The sequence below is a fragment of the Mercenaria mercenaria genome, unplaced genomic scaffold (assembly GCF_021730395.1).
Source record: "Mercenaria mercenaria strain notata unplaced genomic scaffold, MADL_Memer_1 contig_743, whole genome shotgun sequence".
Classification (NCBI taxonomy): Eukaryota; Metazoa; Mollusca; class Bivalvia; order Venerida; family Veneridae; genus Mercenaria; species Mercenaria mercenaria.
In genome coordinates, this window is record NW_026463641.1 from 1 (window position 1) to 10,589 (window position 10,589).

Here is a 10,589-nt window from a genome sequence, read left to right on the forward strand (position 1 = left end):
TAGATGGACTAGAATGCCTTGCGCACACCACCTTACGACATTATAGACGAATCTATGTCTGAATTATTTTCTTGCTAGAAATTTATGCTCGATCGAGGTAAGAAATTTATTGTTAGATTTTTGTATGATTTTTGCATTTCGATTTTTATTTGGTAAATTTTTGTTCATTCTACAGAATTCTGTAACATTTACTTTTCGGCATATGATTTTTGCTAGTTTCGGTATGTCAGGATGATTTATTAAATTTTTCAGACTTTTGTAAATTATTTCGAAAGAGGAATCTAAAATGTTTCATTTATATAAGATGTAAAATTTGGACTGAAATTTGTAACATGATATTTATAAAGTACTTTGTTTCAAAAACTTATGTCAAACATTTCGTTATTATGGAACGCCATTACTGCATTGTATTGTTATGTATAAATCTATCTGGCAAGTCTAGTGCCATGTTTGTAATATATTATTGTAATTTGTAATTGTGTGCCAGTCTATAGCACATCTAATTAATGTCCGTTGTAGTGTATGGCATTAGATATTATATGGATGCCAACTCTCATATAACGTTTGATTTACATTGAATTTTGTTAATTTGTAGTTGTAAATAATGGCTGCAGTTTATCATGTCCGTGTCTATAATGTTTCATCATATACTTTTCATATCTTTTTCATACTTTAACTTTAGTCTTTTAAGTAAGTAATCTTTGTAATAATGGAAGTAATAAGTGACGTATTTTAATCATGTGACGTCTGAACTTAGTAGCACATATATTTTGTATAAGTAGCACGTATTATTTATGGGAGCCTACGGAGGTATGGTGTACCCAAAGGAGCAGTTTTATGCCCTGACTTATTTGTTTTGCTATGGTGCTTACCATATGTTATATATTTTAGCTTCTTCCGCCAGACGATTTTACCTGGTGATGTCATAACCGGAAGTACAATGCCCGAGGTTCACTTGTCTTCACTCGCCTGGATGTGATATTCCCAGCGCAGAGCTTTCGTCCCATGGTTGTGCCGTAAACCGCAAAGACGATGATTTTTGTTATCCTCTGAAGTCAGCTCAGGGATGCAATCACCTACCACCATAGGGAGCCAACACGGAATCAACGTATTCACGGTTTAAAGGGACTGAATTTAGAGATCTGTTTTGTTTGTGCTACTTAAAGTTCACAATTACATTAAAGACCTGTGTCACGTCAGATTAGAATGGACTATAAGAACTTTTGTATCTAGAGATACTGAACTTTCTTTTTTTTTTTCTTTCTTATAATCAGTTTTTTTTTTTTTTTTTTATATCTATTCATTGTTAATAATCATCTTTTGTAAATAAATTTGTAAATATTGTAAAGGGTGTTGATTTGTTCTGATGGTTACTGTCGCCGGTACGGCCTTTCCTGTCACAGCTACTCTTTAATGACTTTTGAACGTGTACCTGTGCATGAAAATGTGGAAATTGATAATAAGGATAGTTATACGATATAAAGGAAGAGCAATGTAGCTAACTCATTCGTTAAGTCACAAAATAGGCGACACCTCATTTATTGTCTAACTGTTTCCATTAAATGCCCTAGAGATACTGACATAATTTATTTACCCTGTAGTTTGAACTATATTAATAATAGTGTTTACATTAAAATAGACACGGACAACGACAAATGGTGCTTGCAAATCTGTCGTGACTACTAGTTGTTTTGGGATATATTTAGTACAAGCAGCTGATGATAAATGTCCCATCTAAATCGACTGAAACTAATACTGTTGCATCTCTGCAGTTGTCGTATCTCATTTCACGGCAATCGAGCTTATGTGACAGGCTATTAGGATGCATGTCCCGATATTTAAAAGACTAACTATCGGGTGCAATGAAAGATTTGCACGTTATTCTCACATATTATCTAATACTTTTTCAGCTTACATCTAAACTTATAAAATGTCTGAAGAATACCTTTCAGTGCGGACAGTGTAACGCTATTGGAACAGCATTATACTGTACAAACATTGAAATGTGATTGCCTTGTTAGATCGGTGTTTAAAACAGTTTTTCAAGTCGAGACTGAAAATATCAATTCCCCGTGTATCAAAACATTAGCACGACCCGTTGGATCAAAATCGAAACCAGGTGAGTTGTAGTATAAAGAAACTAAATGTCCGTATCAATTTAATTTGATCTAGTTATTGCTAGTTTATATACCCCAATATCCAAACTATTGCCAGAATACTGTGATTGTTCATAATCTATTATGCGCTTAAATATTATTAACACCATGTTTCAATTATTAATTCTGAAGGGTTTTTGTAGTGTGCGCATGTATAAGTTGGACATGTATATATAATAACATTATGTATGTTAAAGCAACATGCCTCCAGATTTGGCTAAAAAATAATCTTCCTTTCAAATTGAAGTTTTGGTCATATTATGAACATTAGAATATGATTTTTTGTTTCTAAAATATTTTAAAAATTCCAAATGCGTGTGTGTGTATGCGTGTGTCTGTGTGTGTTTACATAAATAACATATATTCAAAAATGCACACAAAGACAACGAGGATAAAAGGAACAAATAAAGGAAACCCGCTTGACACCGTCTTGGAATTAACAGTGATGAGCTTCAACCAGTTTGTTGTGTGCACCTTATGTTCCGTCAGACACAATCAAATGCGGAAATAAAGCGTCCGGCTGGAAAAGGATTGACTACTTTGGTAAGTTTAATATTGTTAAATACAGACAGACGTACATCCAAAGATGATGCAGCGCTATCTGTATTGCTTGTTTTAAGGTATGACCAATATAATAGTGTACCTACTTTTGAAGAGTATTCAGTTCCTACAATCAACCTACTTTGATTTAAATTCTTCAGGGGGCATAGGTTCAAGCTCCACTGGGACCAAGTTGTTTTCCTTATTTTCCTTTTTCTTCCAGTGAGTTTTCATTTTTTATGCCCCCGAAGGGAGGCATATAGTTTTTGAACCGTCTGTCCGTCTGTCAGTCTGTCCGCAATTTTCGTGTCCGGTCCATATCTTTGTCATCGATGGATGGATTTTCAAATAACTTGGCATGAATGTGTACCACAGTAAGACGACGTGTCGCGCGCAAGACCCAGGTCCTAGCTCAAAGGTCAAGGTCACACTTAGACATTAAAGGATAGTGCATTGATGGGCGTGTCCGGTCCATATCTTTGTCATCGATGGATGGATTTTCAAATAACTTGGCATGAATGTGTACCACAGTAAGACGACGTGTCGCGCGCAAGACCCAGGTCCGTAGCTCAAAGGTCAAGGTCACACTTAGACATTAAAGGATAGTGCATTGATGGACGTGTCCGGTCGATATCTTTGTCATCGATGGATGGATTTTCAAATAACTTGGCATGAATGTGTACTACAGTAAGACGACGTGTCGCGCGCAAGACCCAGGTCCGTAGCTCAAAGGTCAAGGTCACACTTAGACATTAAAGGATAGTGCATTGATGGGCGTGTCCGGTCCTATCTTTGTCAACCATGGATGGATTTTCAAATAACTTGGCATCAATGTGTATCACAGTAAGACGACGTGTCGCGCGCAAGACCCAGGTCCGTAGCTCAAAGGTCAAGGTCACACTTAGACGTTAAAGGTCATTTTTCATGATAGTGCATTGATGGGCGTGTCCGGTCCATATCTTTGTCATTCATGCATGGATTTTAAAATAACTACGCATGAATGTGTGGCACAGTAAGACGAAGTGTCGCGCGCAAGACCCAGCTCCGTAGGTCAAAGGTCCTAAAGTCTAACATCGGCCATAACCACTCATTCAAAGTGCCATCGGGGGCATATGTCATCCTATGGAGACAGCTCTTGTTTGAAGACTTATTATTGATTTATTGTACAAATGTGAAAATTTTCCATTTGATAAGTGGCTTCTTGCTGTTCAAAGTGAATTTACCTCTGAAACAGAAGGGGACAGAGTTAGACATCTTTAAAAATACTAAGTTACATACGTTTATGTTCTCTATTTTGCCTTTACTCTTTAGATTTATATATTGTGGAAGAAATTTAGGTAGGTTTTACTTCTGCCCAAAAGTTATTTTTGAAAGAAATGAGGAAATTTTAAAACAGTTCCACAGGTCTCCACCTTAATTTTTCAATTTTGGAGTTTCATTAAATCCTTTTACTTGAGGCACCCTAGAAAATAGAAAAAACTGAAACTGAATAATTTGATTAAACGCTATTTCTATACAATGACATATTCAATGGCGTTGTACATAATAACAACAGTAAGAGTGAATTGGGTTTTACGGCGAATCGACACAAAATGGTCATATATCGCCGAGAAGAAGTCATATTCCAAACGCCAACTGTAAAGCATAAACATTGATGTAAAATGTAAAGCATACCTAAAAACATCCATGTAAAATGTAAAGAACACTATGAATAATGTAAAACATATCTAAAAACATCCATGTAAAAATGTAAAGCATATCTAAAAATGTATATATGGTGTGTTAAAATATCAACTGCAAACATAATAATATTGCAAGATGTAAATGAAAATATGAAATGTTAGATTTTTTGATATTATATTTCTATCTGCTTTAAAAACGATAGAATATTTCCGACTGAAACGTTTTGAAATAACTCTTTCAAAGATTGAACGTCATAACATGTACTGCGTTGTGTAGCAAAGTCCACATTAGTCCAACTAATTTGACGCGATCCTAGGAAATATCGAGATATTTTTTTTCATATGGGCAGTATCCCCACTCGCGTCGAACACTCCAATGACCAAAATAGTCGAAGCAACTTCCGATGAAATTTTCATCGCTGCCGACGCTTTACATGCTATAGGTATTTCACGAATTGGCCATAAATTATAATAGAACTTACATGTATCGAAAGGGGATTCAATTCCCCATTAATCCAAGTTAAAATTATCAAATAATATCCAAAATTACGAATTTTCTGGCGATTTAAACCTTTGTATGTACTGTACACGAGTGTTTACACGCCATATAAAACTAATAAATTTACATGACTGCGTTCTGTGATTTAACTTCCATTATGTTGGTCCTTCAAAGTTTTTGGGAGAGGGATAACGACAACATGCCGCACATGGTTGCAAAGTGCGCATGTGCAATTATCGTGTAAAAATAGCCCATCTAAAATTAGCCCGTACATGTAGGATCCCGTTAGAAATATTTTTAGATAACTTGTCCGTTTCCGGTTTCGATCATCATGGAATGGGATGAGGAATTCTATTGGAAGAGAGATTCGTATTATGGTTCCGTGTTATCAATAGAGCAAGCAAAAACTGTCATTGATGACTTTGAATATTCAACCTGTACATCATTTTCAGAAACAAGATCCACTAAACAGTTCGGACAGTTTTGTCTAGAAGGTAAATTATTGTTAGAGTGCAATGTACACTAGTGTCAGACCCGAAGCCGCACAAGTAATGAAGTATGTTAATAAGTGGTTTTAACTGCAATAGTGAATTGAAATGAAACTGCTATATAACATTTTATATAATAATTAGTAGAGTAAACATTCACCGACTGTTTTCAGAACTATTCAGAAACAGTAAAACCCTCAACAGACGGTAGGTTTTTGTTAATTTAACATTTACATTTAATTTAAATCCTTTAAATTTTAACAATAAAATTTAACATGTACAGCCAAATATAACCAGGTGTACAATGTTATTCCTTTATTTCGTAAATCTTAAGTCTTGACTTACAAATAAGGACATGTTCTATTTCATAAGATTAGCCTTACATACCAGTGCCACCCACCTTGACAAGCAACAAATTGGTAAATAATTAGTTGATAAGAGGCAGGTGAATTCCAGAAATAATTTCCCAAATAATAAACACAAATCTGAATATAAAATGGCTTCTAATGCATAATGGAAAAAGGGTGACACTAAAAATTTGTGCCGCGCCATGAGAAAACAAACACAGTGCGTTTCCGACCAGCATCCGTGCAGTCTGGTCCATGTTGTTCACTAACGGTTTCTCTAATTGCAATAGACTTTGAAGGGAAATATCATTGTTCACTATGTTAACTAGGTAAATCTCTGCGTTTTACTACTGTTTGCAGATCAAATTGCCCTTTCCTCCTTTTTGAAATCGATAGAGTTACTCTTTTACGTCACAAAAACGGTGAAGCTGAAGCTATTTTTGGAGCAATGCTGACAGGTTAACCCCGCCTCATTCATTCACTTTGTGGTGAAACTTTTTTCTTTATCTTGACGTCACACAAAGCGCGCGCTCTGACTCTATCTTTGAAGTATTGCCGTACTTGCATACATTGTAAAGTGCAATGAATAAGGAGAAAATAGATATATATTGTTTCAAAAGTAGAATATAGAATATTTCAACTACGTTCAAATGAAAACAGCGTTTTTTGTTTGTTATGACAATTATAATCGACGAATTTTCTAACCATGCAAAAGTATACATGGTTTTATAGAAAGGTATCGTCATTGATCACTGAACCTTCAAGCTCCGCAACACTTGTAGAAAATGTAATTGTTATATCCATAAAAAGTGATTTATTTGATTTTTTTTTTATTTATTTTTTGGTAGGGTTTACGTGTAAAACTGGTTTACGTGTAAAACTATGTGAATTTATCTACTATTTATTTGAAGTCGTTTAAACACTATATCAGTTATTAACATACAGGCAGTTGATAAGCCTTGTCTTCGTTCATGGAAAGAACCAGTTATAGACTCACATAAGTCAAAATAATTCGACGTTTAGTTTGTAATATATTTGTGAAGGTCACTCTAAAAGGACCAAAATAATTGAGGATAAATCACAGTACTTATTGGATTTATCGCTTGCACTTACGCCGATTCTGATTTTATAAAATTTTATCATATTTTAGCTAGTTTTAACAGTTTTAACCAAAATTTGAAACAACTTTAACATGTTTTACATAGAACAGAAACAAAGGTAATAAAACAACTATAAGAAATCTAATAGTAAACATAGGAAGAAAATATCATTTACAAACTTAGGCAAGCATTTGTAAATAGATGTTAGGGACCTATGGTGGCATAAACAACATACAGAGCAGAGTAACGGATATAAGAAAGAAGTCACCATAGGAAAGTCCAGTAGTGAAAACGTAGACGACGACAGGCAACCGAAAACAGGTAACCAGGTAAATTTTAGATAAGAATAATACCACGAAATTAGGGCTGCCATTGATTGGGTCTTAGGCGTATCGACGATACCGATATATCAGAAGACAAATATCGACGATACATCGATATATTGATTATTAAGTTAGATTAACGACCTATTTGTTCATATGCATACTATATACCTTCCTGTAAATGTTATTTTAAGTTTTATTGCCTACTTTCCATATTTCTGTTTGATTGTGTTGTATTTGTATTTATGAAATAAAAGAAATACATAAAAATTAATAACATCTTTCATTTTTATTTTGCCTTCACTCCTTTTTTGCATTTATCCAAAATTACAAATTTGTGAACTTTAGTTGTTGTTTTAGGGTCTGAGTGTTTATTAGGGTAGTTTTTTCTCTCTGTAAAATATCGATTTTTGAAAATGGGAATCGATAATCGATCGACAAAAAAATATCGTTGATACATCGATATCGTTTCTATCGATGACAGCCCTACACGAAATTTAGGTGTCCCGTACACAGGAAACGCGTGTGGAGCTTTTAATATCCAACAGATTTGCTTCAAACTTTCAACGTCGATAAAAGATAGATGTAGCTAGAATATTAGGACATTTTCATTAAGATACAATTTTTAAACTAATCAAAATTACATAAAAACGGCCGATTTTTCATAAATTTACCGGTAAAATTTTATACAGCGCGATCGCAAATAGCTATTATGTCTTGTAAGTAAATAAATTGAAATCAATGCGAAAAATAAAATTGGACTTTCGGCTAGAAAAGGCAAAAACAGAATAGACAAATCTTTAATAAGAAGAAAATGCCATCAATTTAAAAACATACAGTAAAAACGAAATTGTTAACCATAATGAGAATAGTAAAGTACATGGAGTAAATAAAAAATGTCAATGACATAGGCGTGGCGTGTAACCTAAAAATAAACCTGTGTATGTAAATGTATCAGACGTAAATAGATAGTTGTTATCAACCAGTCAAAAATATAACGATATTCAACTCTTGAGTAAAATTATTTGGACTACCTTTTGATACATGAAAGTTTTATTTGAATTTATCTTATATTCGCAACAATATCAGCATTTAAACCCAAATCTGGCAATGACAATTTCTTTCGAGTGGAGAAAACTACTCGTAACTGTTTCATAGAATCGCGCCGGATTAGTTAGACTTAGACTCACATATTCCGACTTTTTTTCAATTAAGGAAGCATAGTCGGTTCCGGGAATCGAATTTATGCCCTTCAATAAACGATGAGCGAATCCAACAACTCGAGTCAGTAACGTTTTATAATTATTGTTAAAAAAATAAACACGGGGTGCATTATTTGAAAGTATGCAGCAAAAGGTACTGAACTTTAGGCAGAAAAAACCCTGTAATGTACAAGAGGGTGTCTTTTTTCATATCCACGCTACCTAAATGTAGTTTGCATTGTGGCAAGATTCATTTAAATTTTAAATGAAGATTAGTTCTAGTACATCTGTTACAATCCAGTTAAACGCAGTCTATGTAAACAAGTTCATTCAGTAATTTTTACTCGTATCGGAAAGGCGGAGTTACCTGTATAGACGAGATCCAAAAATAGCTCCAGCATCGCTGTAAAGGTACAAGTTTATCGATTTAAGAAAAGACGAAAGGGCAATTGGATCTGCAAACAGTAGTATATGGAAGTGGAATACTGTCTGTATATGAAAAATGTACAATTTTAAAATTGTACATCTTTGAGATAATTAGTGTTGTACAACTAGAACCTACTGTCTGTTGAGGCCTTAAGTTAAGTGCAGACAAGCATGGTTGTGTATCAGTACTGTAAACAATGCCCTAAGTGTTCTCGTAGTTCGATAGCTACGGCTGGAGCATGGTATCTGTGAGTATATATATGAGTATTTTAGATAACCATGCTCTGACTGTTGTCCTGGTTAGATAACAACAGCTGGGGCATGGTTTTTATCACGGAAGTGACTAGGGGTCCAGTAACCGGACCTCTAGATAACCCGTAGAGGGCAGGCTAGAGGTCCAGTAATCAATAAAAATACTGAGAACGGTATAAAATTTGATAAAAAAAAGATGTCGGATACCATATTTTATCTTTAAAAACGAACGATGATTTCAAAAATTTGTTTTAAATACATGGTTAGTCACAGGAAATAGTATTTATTATTCTTTACTCATGGGAAAAATACGATCGCAAATTCGACAAATTAATATACATGTACTATCATGTACTGTAATACCAGTGTAGAGCTCTATAAGGCAATTGCTGGTAAACGTTATGATTAGTTGTCAAAAAGCTTTTATTACGTTTGTTTTTGTAAATTTTATATATATACTCAGCGTCACTGAAAAGTTACCACCCTAATGGCCCTTATATTTTAAAAATCGCACTGGACTGTGTTAAAAGTATAACAGGACTACATTTTTGACGCAGCTGAGTCGTCACTGGTGTAAAGGTTTGTCAAATTCGATTAACTCCATTTGAGGCACGGGCTGCACGTGCAAAACAAAATGTTTTTTTTTCCAGCAATGTCGACATGTACGAATTTTCTATCTCAAATCATTCCTCGCACTTGAAAGTTAGTCGACAGATTCAAAGGAATACGTTAAAACCCAGAATATCCTTGCTTAGAATGCCACGTTTAAGGCACGATCAACGCCATCAGGCCATTGGCATGGTTGACGCCGAACTTTCATGTCGCGAAATTGCACGTCGTATATGCTGTTCTCACCTGACAGTCATGAAATGGGTTAGGAGACATGATCAGACAGGGTCTATGAATAATAGACCGCGCACAGGCCATGAAAAGGTGACGTCGATATTGTATAAAATAGTAAAGAGGTATATATTACGTGGTAACTTTTCAGTGACGCTGAGTATATAATCAGCTCTCTCAGGTTCGACGCATATGATGAATATGAAATTTTAACAGCGACTTTCGGTAGTCAATGTTATTCATTTACTCAAACAGTAAAACGAATTCAACAACTATTGAGCAAATTTTTTTAAATACTGAAGAAAACCTATGGAGTTTATCATTGTTATTCATCAGTCCAGAAAAGAAAAAAACAACAACAAAAGAACAATAACCAAAGCTTCCGATCTCGGCGTACAAGTTACTACTAATTATTTTCCAAATCTGCAATCGTATTTTTCTCCGGGATTAAAGAATTATAAATGCTTCTGTTTCCTGTGAGTTACCATACATCTAAACATTAAAGCAATTAAAAAAATACGAGAACAAACTTTTAAAATCGTCAACCATTTATATAGATAAAATATATGTTGCTCTTTCTAATTCTCAGTATTCATATTGAATACCAGACCTCTAGGATGTCCTGCGTATTGTCTAGAGGTCCAGTACCAGGGCCTCTAGACTCCGGGTCTAGTTGTCGGGTAACCGGGCCCCTAGCTACTTCCGGATATCATTACTATAGTTCACCATGCTCC